General features: G+C 37.5%; 1 protein-coding gene across 5 annotated transcripts in view; it reads right to left on the reverse strand.

Moving 5' to 3' along the window:
- The window catches only part of NFKB1 (nuclear factor kappa B subunit 1), a 133,819-nt gene extending 114,813 nt beyond the window's left edge, over positions 1-19,006 (reverse strand). For 3 of the 5 annotated variants that reach the window (XM_023548532.2, XM_023548534.2, XM_003410465.4), the window contains exon 1: positions 18,893-19,001. The gene's annotated coding sequence lies outside the window, so the exon portion shown is untranslated. Of the gene's footprint in view, positions 1-18,892 lie in introns of all 5 variants that reach the window. The other 2 variants (XM_023548533.2, XM_010590475.3) reach the window with 1 other exon arrangement.
- Positions 19,007-19,314: the final 308 nt, after the last annotated feature.

The raw sequence follows: 19,314 nt of genomic DNA on the forward strand, positions 1-19,314 counted from the left end.
CAACATGCCCAATTAACATGTAGAGTAGGTGTTTAGTAAGTACAAGTAAGCTGTGCTAGAGCCTGGTATAAGAGAAGGTCCTTGTTCACAATGGAATGCCAGCCTAGTAGGGAGGAGATACAAATATAATATTTAACTAGTTAATTCACACAAACTTCTTAGCACGGTGAGTGCTATTTTTACGTAACAAATGCTAGCTATTTTATAAGCTATCATATCAAACAATATGTTTATGGTAATCTACAGGGAGAGTAAAATAGACCATAAAAGTTTCAGACATTCCGGAAGAGTCAAGTATTTTTATTTTTTTTCCATCCTATGTTTAGGGGTCCACTGTCACATTCCCTCCCTAAGGGGGCTCTGTGCCCCAGCTGGATAAAATGTTTGCATTCCCCCACCCTCCCCCAGGGGACATCTGGCAATGTCTACTGACATTTTCAGTTATCACAACTGGGGGTCCTACTGGCATCTAGTGGGTAGAGACCAGGTATACGGCTGAACAACCTACAATGCTGCAGAGGACAGTTTCTCACAACAAAGAATTATCCAGCCCCAAATGTCAATAATGTTCAAGACTGGGAAACCCTGCTGAAGGCTATCATATAAAATGACAGCGCTTGGCTCATATGAAGAAGGAACTAAACTTTACTGGCCACCTCCCACCAGTCAGGAACTATAGCCAGTGCTTCACATGTTTCACTTCATCCTCAAAACAAACCTGAAAAGTAGGTGTTATTGTCACAGATGAGAAAGCTGAGGTTTAGAGGGTAAACTGTTTGCTCAAGTTGAGAGAGTAATGTTGGCTAATCTGAATACACAGCCCATGGGTCTTTCATTTGTCTAAAAGGCAGAAGTGATTTTCTTCTTGATTTAAAACATTACTTTAATATTTCACCTTTGCTCCAGGTCTCCTGAATGCTCATGTTGGAGCTAGTCTACCTGTAGCATAGCCTAAAAAGTAGAAAAGGACTCTGACTTTGTAAAAAACTCAAGTGAATTTTTCCCAAGGCAAATGAATGGGAAGGTAAAAATACCAAACAATGTTAACTCACGTCGTAATTGCTTTTTAAAAATATTTTCTCTGGTCAATTTTGAAAGATAAAGGAGAATAAAGAGATTTTCCCTGAAACTGTTCTAAAAACACCACAACACTCACTAATAGGATGATAAAAGTATGTATATGTTTAAAACGAAAGTATATCGAAATGCTACCTGAATGCTTTCCTTTCATTAAAATTTATTCATTAAAAAAAAAAAAATTATGTTTACCATGAGTCAGTTCCAAAGACACCAAAGTACACAAAGGGTAACGCAATGCCCATCCTCACAGAATTTACAATTGTGGTAGACTGAAAACAATAGTCACAAATTCTTTGCAACTCCAGCCAAAGAGAGAAAAAAAATCTACTTCTTCATCCCTTCAATCTGGGCTGGCCTGCAACTCCATCTGACTGACGGAATGATACAGAGGCGATGCTGTGCAAGTTCTGAACCCAGGCTTCAAGAGACCTTGCAGTGACCAATCTTGCCCTCTTGGAACAACGCTATGGGAGCAGAGAGGAGCAGTCCTAGCTGAGGTGCTCCTAGGCCACCCAGCCCCACTGAGCAGCCAAGAGGCCTCAGAGATTAGCCAAGGCAGCCCAGACCGTAACAACCTAGATGAACTACAGAATCGTGAGAAATAATGAATGCTTGTGTTTTAATTAGTTTTGTGATGATTTTTTTATACAGTAAAATCTACCTAATACAACAGATTAGTAAACATGAAGACAAATAGGCAAAAACAACACAACATGGTAAGTGTCATGGGAAGTGAAGTGTGTTGTGGAGATGGGTGTTAACTTGGTAATTCGGTAATTACACTTTATTTGTTAGAATCCTAGTCAGATCCCTTTTGTACTTGTTTTTACTCAATTGGCTTATTCAGTTCAACTGAACCAAAGAAAAAAAATGCATCGACCCCAAAACACTAGCTTTAAATACAAATAAAATTACTACTGTCAGAACCTTCAAAATGCAAAAATTAATAAATCACTAGCTTTTTTTTTTTTTTTAGCTTTAAGCAGTGATGCCATTATGAAGACAAGTTAATAATGTTTTAAATTCCTTCAAGTCTCTAATATCTAAAGCCAAATTCCTCATTCCTGTTGAAATGAGCCCCATTCTTGACTTCCCAATCTGCCAATATATCATTCAGGTACTCCGGGGACAAAACCACAATCACATTTTTCTCCCTTTTCTTATACAAATCAGGTCACTAACCAAGTTCTGCTGATTTTTTCTTTGTGGTGTTTACTATACCTCCTCCTTCTTTTCATTTTCACTGTAACATCAAAGGCCGTACCTTTATCCTCTCGCCCCTGAATGATAATAATAGCCTCCTCAATGTCCTCTCTCACTGCCATGCTTCTTCCTCCCTAAGCATCTTTCACACTCTTGCCATATTACTTTTTTAAAAACATGCCATTTCAAACGGTTCAAAGTAGACTCAAAACTTTAATCCCCTGCTTCCGTAAACATAAAGTCCAAAGATCTCAACAACTTGACCCCAGTGCACCTCTTATTATGTCCTAACCAAAATCCTCTACTCCAGGCAGACTGATCATTCAAAGCATGCCTTACTCATGTCCACTTTGTACATTGTTCACAGTATGCCTTGAATGCCAAAATGTTATCCTTTCTGTCTAACCATTACCGGCTCCTCACAGCTCTTCTCAAATCCCACTTCTGCAACAAAATCCTTTGTTTTCCTTCTAACCTACAGCCTTGAGCCCACATAACACCTATAGCACTTACACGTATTAGTGATTTTACACTTGATAACATACTGTCGACACGCTCTGGTGACACAATGGTTAAGCACTTGGCCGCTAACCAAAAGGTTGATGGTTCAAACCTACCAGCCTCTCTGTGGGAGACAGATGTGGCAGTCTGCTTCCATAAAGATTTTCAGCCTTGGGAATCTACGAGGCAGTTCTACTCTGTCCTACAGGGTCACTATGAGTTCGAATTGACTCAACGGCAACGGGTTTTTGTTTTTAAACATACTGTCTGCTATGGATTGAATTGTGTCCCCAAAAAATATCTGTAGTAAATCCTTACCCCTAGTCCTGTGTTTATAGCCCCATCTGGGAATGGGCTTCCTCTGTTATGGTAATGAGACAGTATTAGGTAGGTGTGTCTTGAGCCAATATCTTTTGATATATGAAAGAAGTAAACGAAGCAAGGAAGTGAAGAAGTACAGCTGATGGAATACAGATGCAAAGCCACATGAAGATCACCAAAGAGCCAAGGAATAGAAGTTGAAGACACAAGGACCTTCCCCTAGAGCCAATAGAGAGAGAAAGCCTTCTCCTAGAGCTGGCACCCTGATTTTGAACTTCTAGCCTCCTAAACTGTGAGAAAACAAACTTCTGTTTGTTAAAGACACCTACCTATGGCATTTCTGTTTAGTAGCACTAGATAACTAAGGCACTGTCTTACTGCAATTTAACTTTATCTACATATTTACCATCTTCTTAAATAGATCTAAGTGCCTTAAAAGTAGAAATGGAAATTTTCCTTTGTTGTATTGCCATATTGGTAAATACTAAATATTTTTAAAATTATGATTCGATTAATTAGAAGACGCAGACCAATTTAAAATTTGTTAAAATGTGGACTTCTGGCCTCACAACACAGTAACAGTTATTGAACTTGCCCCCTGGCATAATCAACTGTAAAACTATATGAATCTTGTAGCAATAGTTTATGACAATGGACAAAAACCAGCATAGGCTATACAATGTAAGGGAACAAAAACACTTGAAGAGACCTTCACATTAACCTTTGCTTTTTGACTGAAGGCACTTTCCGAACTATGACACTGGGAAGAAGAGCCCAAATGTACAGCAGCAATCTCACTGGGCAGGGTGCTAGAGTAGAAGGAATTACCCAGAGTCTCAGAAATCTGCATAAGAGTCACTTCTAGCCATTGTCCAAATAATAAGCTGTGCTCATACAGAACAGGACGCTGCATGACCCACTGGAAAACGTTGCTGTGGGGTCTGAGAGCTGAATGGAGATTCCATAGTTCAGACAGTACAGAGAGACACTGATGTTCCAATCAGTCAGGGTGGGGAGAACTCACGGAAAATTCTGAGATTCAGTTGTGACTCTAGAAAGACCATGTATTAGGAGTAAGGGCCGCACCCTAGAATAAGGGCTACTTTAAGCCTTTCTTAGTAAAACCAAGTAATCCACCAGTAAGTTAATTACAACAAAACTCTACACTCTTTGAAGGAAGACAAAAATCCAAACTCTCCACAGTGTAATATCCGTAACGTACAGCAAACAATAGAAAACGACTAAGCATATAACAAAGCAGGAAAATGTGATCAAGAAGAAAAAAATGACACAGATTTTAGAATTAATAGCCGAGGACTAATCGACTCGACGGCACTGGACTGGGTTATAGTCATATTGAGTGATCAGATAGGGAATTTAAGCAGAGAAATGGAAACTACAGTCAGCCCTCCATATCTGCCGGTTCCATATCTGTGGATTCAACCAAATTCGGACTGAAAATACTCAGAAAAAGAAAAAAAAAAAGTCTTTTTTCTTGTCATTATTTCCTAAACAATACAGTGTAACAACTATTTACATATCGCTTACATTGTATTAGGTATAATAAGCAATCTAGAGACAATTTAACGTACATAGGAGGATGTGCATAGGTTATATGCAAATACTACATCATTTTATATAAGGGACTTGAGCATCCTAGATTTTGGTATCCGCAGGGAGTCCTGGAACCAATCCCCTGTGGATATCAAGGGACAACTGTATATACGCAGAAGAGAATGCAGAAAAGAAGCAACTGGAAATTCTAGAAATGAAATAAAAGTTTCACCAGATGAACTGCATATTGGGCTCTGTAAAAGAAAACAACCCACTGCTGTTGAGCTGATTCCAACTCATAGCAACCCTATAGGTCAGAGCAAAACTGTCCCACAGTTTCCAAGGAGCAGCTGATGGATTCGAACTGCCAACTTTTTAGAAAGATAAAGAAAGGTCAACAAATCTTCAAACTGATGCAGAGAGAGAAACACAGCAGAAAAAAATGAAGGGAGTTATGGGACAATATCAAAAGGTTTTACATATGTGTAATTTAGAGTTCCAGAACAAGAAAGAGGGAAAAAAAATGTTTGAAGAAATAATGGTAGAAAGTTTTCCAAATTTGTTTTAAAAATTCAACTCGTAGGTCTAAGAATCTCAAAGATACCCACGTTGTATAAAGACAAAAAAACATGTTTAGGAATATTATAGCCAAGCTTCTAAAAACTAATACTAAAGACAAAAATTCTAAAAGCAGCCAATGACAAAAAAAAGACAAATTACATACAGCGGAATACAGATAAATATGACAGCTGACTTCTTATCAGAAACAATGTAAGACGACAGACAATGTTAAAGGCATGTTTAAAGACTAAAGGAAAAATAAAGGAAAAATGATCAGCCTAAAATTCTACATTCAGTGAGAATATCCTTTAAAAATAAAGGTGAAATCAACAATTGCAAATAAAGAAAAGCTGAGAGAATTCATCACTACAGACATGTACTAAAAGTCATACTAAAAAAAAAGTTCTTCCTGTTGAAGGAAAACTATTTCACAGAGAAATTTGGACCTATATGAAGAAATGAAAATGATAAATATGTGGTAAGTATAAGACTTTGTTTTCTGATTTATTAATTTCTTAAATAGACAATTGACTGTTCAAAGAGAAACAGTATCAATATATTTTGGGATTTACAACATATGCAGAAGTAAAATGTATAACAATAATAACACAGGGGAAGGGAAGAGGACAAGCAGAAGTGTGCTGTTGTCAAGTTCTTACATGTGAAGCATTATAATATTAATTCATGGTAGACTCATAGATAATACTGTAATCTCTAAAGCAACTACTAAAAAAAAAAGAAAAACAAAGGAGATAAAATGAAACTTAAAAAAAAAAATGCCAAAGGATGGCAGGAAAGGAGGAAAATGAATTAAGAACAGATGGAACAAATACATAACAATGAGCAAGATGATAAACTTAAACCCAATTATATCAAGAATTACACTAAATGTAAATGGACTAAACTCACCTATAAAAAATAGATTGTTAGATTGGAAGAAAAAAAGCAAGATGTAAGTATATGCTTTTTATAAGCAATGCACTTTAATTATAAAGATACAGATAATTAAAAGTATAAGGATGGAAAATTGTGCCAATTATACCATGCAAATACTCATCATAAAAAAGTAGGCTGTATTAAAATATCAGATAAAGTAGATGTCAAGAAAAGGAGTATTACCAGGGATAAAGAGCGACATTTTATAACAATAAAAGAATCAATTAATCAAGGAGAAAAAATGATCTTAAAAGTGTATAACAGAGTTTCAAAATACATGGAACAAATAATGGCAGAACTAAAGAAAGAAACAGAGAAATTCAAATTATAATTGGGGTTTTTAACATCTCTCAATAATCGAAAAAAGTAAATTGACAGGAAAATCAGGACATAGATTATTTATAAACACCGTCAGCCAACTTAATATAAATGTATGTGCTGAACACCCCACCCAAAGACTACAGAATACATATTCCCAAAGGCACGTGGAACATTTATGAAGTGAAAATATACAGCATATTTTATCTAAATATGATGGAATTAAATTAGAAATCAATAACAGAAAGATATCCAGAAAATCTTCAAATACGTATAATTAAGCCAATGGGTTAAATTGTGTTTGTGGGGGAAAGGGAGGGAAGTGCCACTTAGAATCAATAAAACATAGTATATAACCTCATTCCCCAGGATGAAAGAAGCATGCAAATTCTTGCTGTATCTTGTCCACTATAACCATGGGGGACAGGCATTTTCTTAGAAAAGTGATTAGAACGCATTCCAATGTGCTCCATAAGAAACAAATCTTTGCTCATGGTTGTTTTCTCAATCACAGCTGACTGAAATTTATAGGGTCAAAAAGTTGTTTTGAACACTTTCAAATCTTACTGTAATTTAAGTGTCATGTATCTCAAGTGACAGATTCCATTCTAAGCAATTTTTAAAAATAATACTATAGTAGGATAAAATCAGGTGAGAATATCTTGTAGATCTACAAAATTTCTCAAAAGATTATAATAAATTAGGTAAAACCTCACACGTTATAACTAAAGTCACTCCGAGGGTATCAATGCCTTCCATTCCCATATAAAAAATAATTTATTACATCTGTTTAAAGTTTGAGCTCTTTCAGGTGGCATCATAAAAGGATTTGACTTACTGAACTTTGTTCTGAACCCTTTTGCTTCCACATTTCTAGTGCTATGGATTTCCTCTTCCCTAAAAACATAGTATGGTAGAATTTTAATTTCTATATCTAGCCTTTGTCTTAAGTATCATTTTGGAGTATCTGTATTTTCAGATAAAGGAGGAAGCCGACCTCATGGATTATGAATTAGAGATTAGTATTCTTTTGACCAAATACAGAGCAACTGATTTAGTTCTTTTGAATCTGATTATGACCTTAGTTTCGATTGAATTAGTTCTTATTAATCCTCTAAACTCCATAAAAAAAGTGTACTTTATATCTTAAAAGGTGAGAATTCATCATCTGAACCAGTGACATTTGGTTTTATTGACATGGCTAAAATCAGCCTGAAGGGAGAAGAGTTCTTTCAAAGAAACAATCACAATAACCTCCACTTAGACACAAAAAGCAATGATTTGCAAGCATAAAAATCAGGCCTTATAAAGTGGAACTTTCAGTCCTTAAATCAAGTTAGGAAGTCCTTCCCCTAATGACCACTCATGTAGGTAAACCCTTAATATACGCAGATGTCAGTGTATAAAGTGAGTGGTGTGAAATAGGTAAAGAATACTCTTTCTTCTATGTGTGATAAGGTCCAAAGAAAAACTTCTTTTTTCCATGTCTCTTTGTCAGTGACCTTGAATATTTGCCAATTAGCAAAATATTTACCCTTAAATTAATAAAAAATTAATGTGAAAACATGATTTGTTTTTTATTTTTGCTAACATCTTAGGAAGAAAAATTTATTTTGTTTAGCGAAGAAAATACGAAACTGGATTGACCTTAGGGTCTTAACCATAGAAGAGTTCTTACTTGTGTGAAGCTCTTTATTAGCCCCATGGGAATATTTCATTGAGTCAACTCTTGATCATCAATATGGATGAATTTGAGTCATGGAAGCCACGTGCATGTAATACTAAAGTATTAGTGAAACGTTTTAAATTTGAGTATAAGATAGGGGTCTTGACTAAGAAGGGGCAGAAAAGGGGCTTCTGGGGAACTGGTAATGTTCTATTTCTTAACCACCACCCAGGTTAGGTGTGTTCATTTTGTGACAAATCAATAAACGTGTAATCTTATGATCTGTGTGCTTTTTAAAGTTATGCTATTCTTCAATTTTTAAAAGGCCGATATAAGAAAAAATTTTTAAAAATTGAAAACATTATATGATCCAAGCTCCAAAAAGTCAGGGATTTCTATTTTCTTCAGTGTTACACATTCCCAGTACCTAGAACCATGTCTGACACATAGAAAAGCCTCGGCATATATTCAAATGAATTAACTAATAGTTAACAAATAAAATCCTATTATGCAAAAGTGGAAGGGCCATGATTCATCTCCCCTGCCTACCTCTCCTTGCCTCCAATCCTGTTTCCCAGAGAGAATGACTTCTTAAGGTTTTTAGCTTTTTTTTTTTTTTTTGGTTTTCCTGGTGGTTCTTTTCAAATCTGCAAATAATACGCTTACACCATTGTTGATTTATCAACTTTAGACATTCTATTGTGTTCCTGCTATGGCAGATGACGATTTAGCTCGCACTACCATTACCTCCCCTTCTTCCTCCTCCAAATACAGTTATAATTAATGAGACACCCAAATAGCTCATTAAACTCAAATATTGATTTCTATATTCAATTTCTTTCTCAAGTTTGCCATAAATTTCTCTGGAGAAATATGTGAGCTTACAGTAGGGCCTAATTAATAATGAAAACATGCGATCTGAGAAACATCTGGATATCAAGAAGAAACTAGTCTGAGACCAAAAATTACAACTGATGATCTACAAAATGGATAGTTCACACACTGACAATCAATACATGGCTTTGCATGCGTTTTCCTTAAATTGCTCTATCTCAATATGGCAAAAAACTGAAGCCTTCCAAATACTATAATTATATCAAAGAAACAAATAACTTTGATGCTCATTTACTCTAGCCCTTTTTTTTTTTTTAAACAGAGAAAATAAGAGCCAGAAAAATTAATTAACTTGCCCAGAGTCACATGTTGTTGCTGTTGTATGCCATCTAGTCAAGTCCAACTCATAGCAACCCTATAGGACAGAGTAGAACTGCCCCATAGGATTTCCAAGGAGCGGTTGGTGGATTCGAACTGCCTACCTTTTGGTTAGCAGCCTGAGCTCTTAACCACTTTGCCACCAGGGCAAATATTTATATATATATATATTAATATCACAGTCTCCTGATATTTTGTCTAGTTTTTTTTACTTATTCGTTCAGCAACCTTACCTGGTACTGTGTAAACAAAAAATAAGTAAGACAAAACACTTGTCTAGAAGGCATAAGAAGTCAAGAGAACTCTTTACGGGGTGGTCAGGAAAGTGGAGAGAAGAGGATGGGAGAAATGGTGATAAGGGAGCTAGGCCTGAATTGAGTAGTTAGCACAATGTCTAGGAATGAAGGGCACTCCTCACACAAGGTGTATATATGTAAAGGTATTCACAATGAGAAAACACTGAGGATAACTGAAAGTTGATATGGGTGACTGGAGAAATGGGATCGGTGAGGAGCAAGGATGGAGGGGAGGTGCTCAAGAATCGGCTTGTGAAGACAACTGAGATGCACTTTAGAAATATAAAGAGAGTGACATGACCAGACTTGCACGTTAGAAAACTGACCAGCACTTTAGAAATGCTGGCATAAAGGATGGAATGAAGCAGAAGACAATTATACCTCAGGAGATAGTAATAATGAAAGCTTGAAATTCAATGAGGAAGGGATGGATTCCAGAGATAAGAAGGAGGCTGAACTGATAGAACCTGGTGACTGACTGGAGAAGAATAAGTAAACATGAAGGAAGGGCTCCAAGATTTTTTGCGTGGGAAATGCTGAAAGGACCACAGTAGGCTAGTAACTGTATGCTCTAACGTGCTGGGAGTAGCAATTGGCAGGCCCAGGGCGGGGGGGGGGAGGGCAAGGGTAGATGATGATAAATTTGATATCGGCATAACCAGTAACCAGTTGCTGTTGAGTTGATACTAACTCATGGAGACCCCATGTGTGCTAAAGGGCTTTCAAGGCCGTGACATTTTGGGAGTAAATCAATAGGCCTTTCTTTCAAGGGGGTCTCTGAACGGGTTCGAACCACCAATGTTATGGTTAGCACTCGAGCACTTAACTGATGGGGAAATCTATGTGAAAATACTTATTGTGCTTCAACAATAAATTTATTGTTTTCTGGACTCCTTCAGTTTAACAGATATTTAGAAACTATAGGACAACTACGCCCCCAAATCATCTATTTCAACACAAGATTGAACTACCTCTTTAAACAGCTTGGACTAACTCTGATTTCGCTATTAAAGTGGACTTTTTAAGAGAAATAGGATGCTTTCCCTGCCCATCATAAAAAAAGAACTGTAACTTCAGGATAAATGACTGATTATGTAATGTATTAAAATTGTCATGAAATATTAAAACGTTTTAAGGTATGCTTATAAATTTGGTTAAATCACTAGAATGGGAAATCAGGTAAAAACATGGAAAGAAACCAACAAAACACTTTTTATCAAATTACTGTTATCACATGGCATAAGAGCAAGGGAATACATTTAACTGTTGTCAGATACTATGCTTTTGATTTTAATTCCCCAGATGTATGTTTGGTTAATCACAACAGACTTCTAAAATGTTTTGAGAATGTGGGGAAAATGTCCATTGTTTTCAAATAATCAAAAATAAGGTAATCCTCAGTGAAACACCTGCAAAAAATGTTCTATCCAAGGGCAACCTTTCTCTTACCCTTTTCATTACGACCTTCCCCTTCTCCTCTAGGAGAAATAGAATTTATGCTTTTCCCTGGAATTCTGATTCACCTTTCCAGATTATTTTTCTTTATCTCCATACTCAAGTCAAGAACACATTTTAGGTCTTAATTTTATAGAGGACTCTCCTCCTCAAGGTTTACCTATGCTTTTATTATCCTTTGTTCCTTTGTTTTGACCAAATCTTTCAAGTCTTAGATTTAAAAAAAAAAAAAAAGACATAATACTGAACTTACATACCTTATTGTGTATTAGCAAGGAGCCCATTGCTTAGCTGCTAACCGAAAGATCCGTGATTCGAACCCACCAGCCACTCGGTGGGAGAAAGGACCTGGTGATCTGCTACCATAAGGATTTCAACCTAGGAAGTCCTATGGGGCAGTTCTAGTCTGTCCTATAGGGTCGCTATGGGTCAGAATCGACTTGACAGCACACAACAACAAATATATTAGCAGCATAATAAATGAATGGATTCAATGAATATGGTATGGGACTAGATTTTTTTTTTTTTTTTGGCTCATTTTAATGTATTGCCTTCAAAAACTATTTTCCTAGGCTTCCTGGCTGGTTTGAAATTAGCAGTGTAAGCGAATTTCTTTAAAAATAATTCTTTTCTACTTCCTAGCTTTTTTTTTAAATCAGTGAGCCTCATTTATCAGTTCTCAGTTTTAACTGTATGTAAATCAATGGTTTTGTATTTTCCCTAAGTATACTACTGAATATCCAACAGAACTGAAAAACATTAAATTTAGTTTTTATTTTTAACCTTGTTCATGTTCCTTTCTTTCTACTTCAAATTTCCTTTATATGAACAACATCCTTCCTTATGGTCTTTAATTTTATAAATTATAAAAGTGCTCATATTATTATACATGTAGAGCATTATATTAACGGATCACACCACTCCATTTAAAAAAAAAAAAGACACTGAAGTTAAAAATAAAGCCTTAATGTTCAAACACCAATACACTGCTAAACCCTCCAGAAAACCTATATCTAAGTTAATAACTGATAGATAATGAGGTTCTTCAAATATTAATAAACCACGCATCTCTAGTCAGGAATTTGTGAAAAAACACCCAAAAATAGTCACTCTCTTCATTCCTAAAATTCTTGTCTTGGAAGGCACACTTTCTAAGACAATTAAGTAATTTATTTTCACAAGCTATTTAAATGAATTGCAAGCTTGGACACACAACCAATAAAATGTAGGTTGATTTGGGAGCCTGTCAACACCTTTAATTTTTTCTTCTTTGCATGCTTGGTATGTTAGAATTGATTTGTGGAGATAAAAATGAGGGATGGGTATGCCCAACCACTGAAATACAATAAAAAAAAAAAAATTTTTTTTTTTTACACGGTATAAAATGTTTAGTCCAAATAACATGCGACATGGTGGTAAGCAAAATAAAACTGCTATTTTGACAAATAAAATTCATTATAGCTATCAAATTACTTTTTTAAATGTTAACTGTTTTCTAAAGAGGTATGCTTAATATTATGCAGGCCTTGTACTTCTTTAGTTCAAGTTGGCAAAAGTAAATCTCTCTCCTAGAGACACTAAAAAAAGAAAAGAAAAGAAAAAACCCTGTTGCCATCGAGTCAATTCTGACTCACAACAACCCTATAGGACAGAGTAGAACTGCCTCATAGGGTTTCCAAGGAGTGGCTGGTGGACTCAAACTGCTGATCTTTCGGTTAGCAGCCAAGCTCTTAACGACTGTGCCACCAGGGCTCTACCCAGAAACACTTGTGAGCCTCACTGATCAGTAAAGACTCAAATCGGAGAAAAAAATCCAATAGCTTTATTGGCCACTATGAAATGTATGGATTGTTCATACACTTTTGACTAGCATAGGAAAAAAAAAAAAAAGACCAAAACCCACTGCCAGCAAGTCGATTCCAAGTCATAGCAACCCTACAGGACAGAGAGTATAACTACCCCATAGGGTTTCCAAGGAGCACCTGGTGGATTCAAACTGTCAACCTTTTGGTTAGCACCCAAGCTCTTAACCACTGCGCCAACAGTGCTCCCAGTAAAGAATTATAAATTATAACCCTGTGTGTTTTGTTTATGATTCTCTTCATGCCCAGAAGCAGTAGACTGAGCTGGTTACATCATAAAATACAAGATTTATCTGGTGATATGAGGAGCCCTGGTGGCACAGTGCTTAAAGCACTAGTCTGCTAAGCAAAAGGTCGGTAGTTTGAACCCATCAGTGGTTCCACAGGAGAAAGATGTGGCAGTGTGTTTCTGTAAAGATTACAGCCTTGGAAACTCACTGGGGCAGTTCTACTCTGTCCTATAGGGTCACTATGAACGGAATCGACTTGATGGTAGTGAGTTTGGTTTCTTTTTGGTGAGAAGACACATAGAAGCCACAGGCAGAGTGCTTGGGTTATTTTATTATTTTAACTAACAAACACTGCTGCTATCCACCTTTGGAATACTTTTCAACAATGATAGCTTTACAATGCACTTGTTATATAAGTAAAAACATTTAATTTCTTTCTCAGTTTGTTAGTAACAAAAATATTATACATATATATTTGTGCAATTAATTTTTTAAACAAGTGTCAGTTTGTCAGTGATGGGAAGAAAGGTCAGGATCAGAAGCAGAATTAAGTGGGCAGCAAGGCAGACAGGGCTACAGAAGGAAAAAAAGGTTCTGACTTCTCAAAAGGCTGCCTTTAGGTTAAACCTCTGGGAGTACAATGACACTAGGAGAGGGTGTGTTGGCATTTTGCTCTTTTCTAGACTGGGTGGTATAATTTCATTTTCATAAACTTTGTTCACATAGAATAAGTGATTATATTCAGAGTTTCAAGGTCACTTTGCAGAAAATGCTACAATATCATGAGACCTCAGGTTTTATAATGTTGCAAAATCATAAGAGTATAAACGTTGTAAGTACAGTAAACCCTGCTAACAGCCTGAGGTTTCCCATCTAGTAACTTCTAACAGTCACATATTTAAGGGTAAGAAGTATTTAATTCTGGATATCATTTTTTTTATCGTAATATATTTTATTGCTTTTTGGTTGGCGAATTTAGATAGGCCTTAACAATCCCCGGATTACACCGCAGTGCTTGTAAGCGTTGATTACTTCTTTGGACATACTAAGATTGAAGTTACAGTTTTAACGGAGACTCAGAGAAATTCTAATTTAGTCAAGAACTTGTGCTTGCTTGTACAAGTACCTTTTATCATTTCAATTACTTTATTATCATGCTGGATAACTGCCTCTTAATACTTTGGAACTAGAAGGCAATTTTTTTTTTTTTTTTTCAGTTCATAAATTCCTCTTTGGGAATGAAATGTTTCCCTTCTAGAAGGTGCTAGGTACTTTAACATAAATTACAAAACTGCACGTGCACTTTAGTTAATAACATAATACCTAGGAAGGCAGAACTGTGTTTTTGGCTTGTTCCTTTCAAGAAGGCAAAGCAAAATTGTTTAATTTTTATTCCTCGTAGAAAAAGACCACCTGTTAAAAAAAAAAAAAAACCCTAAAATCATTCATTCGACAAATAGTTACTGGTTGCTTACCACAGTATCAACAAGCACAGTTCTAAACCTCAAGTATTCCCTGTTTGTCAGTATGGACCTGATTTCTTTTTAACTGGAACTGTATTATTCTGATTCTCTTCAGATAGCTCTCTTTTTTATAACATAGGCTCTGTTAAAGAATAATTCATATAGAATCTTTACATTCTTTCTTAAAGCTCCATCAGTAAGGAACTGTTTTCCATGATTCAGAGAAATCAAGTCTATTAATGTACTAACACTACATTTTGCCGTTATTAATATTAATAATGGTAAAATGTAATTGAAAAGTAACAAGCCAATTTGGAAGGAAGAATTAAACCATCAGTAATCAAGGAGCCCAGGCAGTGCAACGGTTAAGCACTCAGCTGCTAACCTAAAGGTTGACAGCTGGAACCTACCCAGAGGCTCCATAGGAGAAAGACATGGTAGTCGGTTCCCATAAAGATTGCAGCCTAGAAAACCCGATGGGGCAGTTCTACATTGTCACAGGGGGTCACTATGAGTTGGAATTGACACGATGGTACCCAACAACAATCATTATTCTAACTTCAAAAACAGGCAATAAGTTAAAGCAGATAAGTCTTGTACTATTGAAAATCACATCTGTGTTAGTTATTACAGAAAATGTAAGGAGAGAATAAGGATTAATTGACTTAAAATTTTAAAATACAAAGGAATCTTTTCTAGTTAAATCAAAACAAATATTTTCAGCCATAACCTATACTCTTGAACATTCCATTATCTGTAACAAATCATACTTTACATTGCTTTTATCTTGTGCGAAAGTGTTCAAATTAGGCTTTAAATTATTTGTGGTGAAGCAATGAGATTTTATTTCTCATCTTATTTTCTAAACTATAGGCTGATCTTCCAGGCTAGGTCTACCAACTTCACCTGCAAGTCTGAAAGACATGATATTGATTTGCACCCAGAAACACCCTCTAATACAGCAGAAACCAAAGGTATGAAGCAATTTCATCATCATGAAAAGAATGTTACCACTTTTTTTTATCTAACAGTGAGACACTGGATATTCATCAATGAAATACTACAAAGATAAGAGGTTTGGTTATGTTACTGTAACTATTAACTGGGCAAAATTCTGGTTTCAAATATGAGTATCTTTTGATAAAAACCAGTCTAGGAGCCTGACTGATTTGGCAGGACTATGCCATGCTGTCAAAACATTGCTCCCTGACTCTGAACCCCTCAAGGTCTATGCTTCTAGTTCTTTAAAACCCTTAGGTTTCCTAAATCAATTCAAAATACTATCTGCTCCTGGGGATTCACCTGCTCACCTTTAACTATGAACACTGTGAGTTCAGTATTTATGGGAAGTGCAAGAACGCAAATGAGAAATAATTCCCAGCAACAAGGGTAAATAGCTCCAGTGTGGTTTACTGGTCACCAAGAAGCAGTTGTCATTGAACTGAGAGAAAAGTCTGATCAGATGTAAACGTAGGAACAGGAACAAAACGTCTTACAGTCTCCTCCAGTCCTAAAATTCTATTCTTCCTTCTCCTCTTCCAACAATCAAAACATATAGGATTCATATTATAAACAGAAAACCAATCAACCAACCAAAAAAAAGACACCTTCCTATAAAAGGTAGGACAAATTAACCAGAAACTCTGTAAGACACTGATTTGTATACATCCATTCCTGTCAATGTGGTTCCTTTCCAGCTAGATCTGCAGACCAGGAGAGCAAAACTTGAATCTTTACAGGCTAAACTACTCAGCAGTCCTAAGTACATTTCCCACTGGGCCCTCGCCAGTGCTCAGGCAGCACATTTACTCCTCATGAACTCTGAAGAAGAAAAAGATGGTATTTTTTTATAGTGCTTTATCAAAAATCCATATGAGAACTTAGACATAATTTTTAACTTACTGTTTTAAAATGCCAACTACTGTTCTTATTTCTCCCAAGTTCAAACTAATTGAAGGTTATGAGTAACCACTTCCCCCCAGAAGCCAGAACTTTCACCTCTTCTGAACAGGGGAATACCTCTCATAAATTAGGTAAAACATTTAAGGCCTTGCTGACTGAATGATACTCCAAGATCCAAGTAGCCGCCAATTCCTTATCTGGACCTCCTTTCTACCACAATGAACAATCCCTGAAAGTCTAAGTAGTAACACACTTCATCATTATCTGGACGTTTGAAACCAGTAATAATAATTTAAAAAGCCGTACACAGATATTAACTTCTCAAACTACCTTCAATTTGTTCAAAGGAACAATGACAAGAGACATATGAGCTAGATGATTACTGAATTTAAAATCCTGCCTCATTTCAGACTAATTGAGCTTCCTGCAACTGCAATTCAGTCATCACAGATGATCTTGTTTAAGAGGTAAAAAGGAAGTGCAAAGATCAAAGTAGTGCTTACAAAGGGGAATGACTATTTTGTATGTATACTCCAGTATTTACTAACTGAGTTTGAACAACAGGGGCATTTATTCAGGCCAAGTGAGTGCAAACTGCAGAAAATACCAATAAATTGAAGTTTCAAAGCAAAGATAACAGCATTTCAAATTACCACCAACTCCTAATAGGATTGTACTGTTTTCTTTAAAAAGTCTTTCAAACTTGTTAGAAGTGGTTTGCTACTCACAACAAGCAGTATTTAATTTCAGCATTAAATCTACATGTAATGAGTCTTCCTTTGTGTTCCAGTCTGTCCAGTAGGCTTTGGCCCAGGAAGACATTTTATCTGAACAAGCTCTGGAGGGCATTAGGAGTTGCAGGTATATCAACAAGGATGAATCATCTCAGGAGAGTCCCCATTTCCCTTATCATATATGTTCATTTCATTTTAGCAACTCAGTTACATGATAAATGTAAAATGCTACAGGAAACAAATTTCTTATTTCCTATCTCCCCAATCTCAGAAGCTCAAAAAAAAATTTTTTTTTTTTGCTTTAAGTTATTTACACCATTTCTATAGTGCATTAGATGGTAAAAGGATTCATCTCTAGAAAGCACAATATTAAAATCAGGAAAACAATATTCTTCAGCTAAGGTCTTTGTTTTAATCAAGTTTTCCTGTTAAAGTTTTAACCAACAATCATGTAAACTACTCAAGAATATTCAGTTGAAGAATTTTGCTAGAAAAATAATCACCGAACATCTAGATCCCAAGCTTTCGTGTTTATCAAAGATGACCAGTTGGTGGAAGAACATTTTTATGCCAAAGCCATTAAATGTTTTAGTAATCCATAATCGTTTTTCCGTTCATAAGCTTTATAACAAAATCTTTACGTTAAATATGGTTATTTCATAAGATACAATACTGAAAAACCCTACTTAACAAAGTCCATAAATAGGTCTGAAACCTTGCTAATCAAATCCTGTTGCATTAAGTCCTATTTAAGTTTCAGGATAGACCAATGAATCAGAGCAAACATCCTCATCTGGGTGTATTTTAAAGACCCCAGGAAAACTTGCATTTGAGATAAGCTTTATTTATAACATTTGTTTTAGAGGTTATGCACGTGCCACTGTCCAAGTGTTCTACAAAATCAAGAGGCCTCAAAAGTGATCTAAGTAGGTAGTCTGTTTTCCCTCTCAAATGTCAGGCCCTTCTTATTTTTGAAAACTAACGTACAGGTTCTACAGTAGGTGAATATACTATATCCCGGTTGGGGTGTGTGCAGGGTATGTGAAATGGGGTTTCTTTCAGAAACAGAAGGAAGAGAAAGCCTCTCCTATACAATTCTGAGGAGTTAGGGAGGGTTTTCCAAGCCAAGACGACTGACATGCACTTCTGCTTTCATTTTATGGAAAGGCCCTTAGGTGAAATCTGGTTCAGCACTGCACCAACCACCTTCCCCAGTCTTCTCCGCGCCACAGTGCATCTCAACCCTCTCTCCACCACCCAAACGGGGGTGGGGGTGAGGATTAAATAAAAAGTTTGCAAAGAGTTCCCCTAAGGTTCCCGTTCCCAGCTGGAGTTCATGGAGGGGAAGGGAAAGGACGGCCCCAGCGGCTGCGGCCCTTCGGCCGATCGGCGCCTGCGATGTCCGGATGTCTTTTCCCCTCTCTCGCCAATCCCATGTGCTTCGCAACTACTGTCAACCTCTTCCTACGGTGTAGCCCAGCGGTTAGCGCAGGAATGAGGAAGTGCGAGCACGGCTGTAGAGGGTGCGGGGTGGGTTGGTGGCGGGACTCGGGCCACACGTTCCCAGCGTGGCCCCCACTGGCCCGAGTTTGGCTTACCGTGGTCGCGAGTCTGCGCTGGCCTCACTGCGCCTGTGGGCTCCCCGTCCGGGGCAGCGCGGGCCTGGGGGCTCGGGGACGAAGAGGCCGGAGTCGAAGCTGTCCGGGTGCGGGGCGGGTAGGAGCGGGAGGGCGCGCGGTCTCGCCGGGCCGGGCCAGTCAGCGCCGCGCCATGCCGCAGCGCGGGCGGAGGGAAGCGCAGGGCGCGCGGTGGCCGGGCCGCAGCAGCGCCGTCTTCCCAGCCGCGGCGGCTCCGGCCTGGGTGGCGAGGGGCTCTCGGAGCGGGGCGGGCGGCAGGGCGCAGGCCGTGGGCGGCGGCGGCGGCGGGAGCCCGACCGACTGGAAGGGCAGGGGAAGCTGTCAGCGCGTCGCCGGGCCGCTTCGGTGGCGAAACCTCCTCTTCCTGCCCCAGCTCGCTGGTG

This window comes from Loxodonta africana, chromosome 5, assembly GCF_030014295.1.
Source record: "Loxodonta africana isolate mLoxAfr1 chromosome 5, mLoxAfr1.hap2, whole genome shotgun sequence".
In the NCBI taxonomy this organism is placed as follows: domain Eukaryota; kingdom Metazoa; phylum Chordata; class Mammalia; order Proboscidea; family Elephantidae; genus Loxodonta; species Loxodonta africana.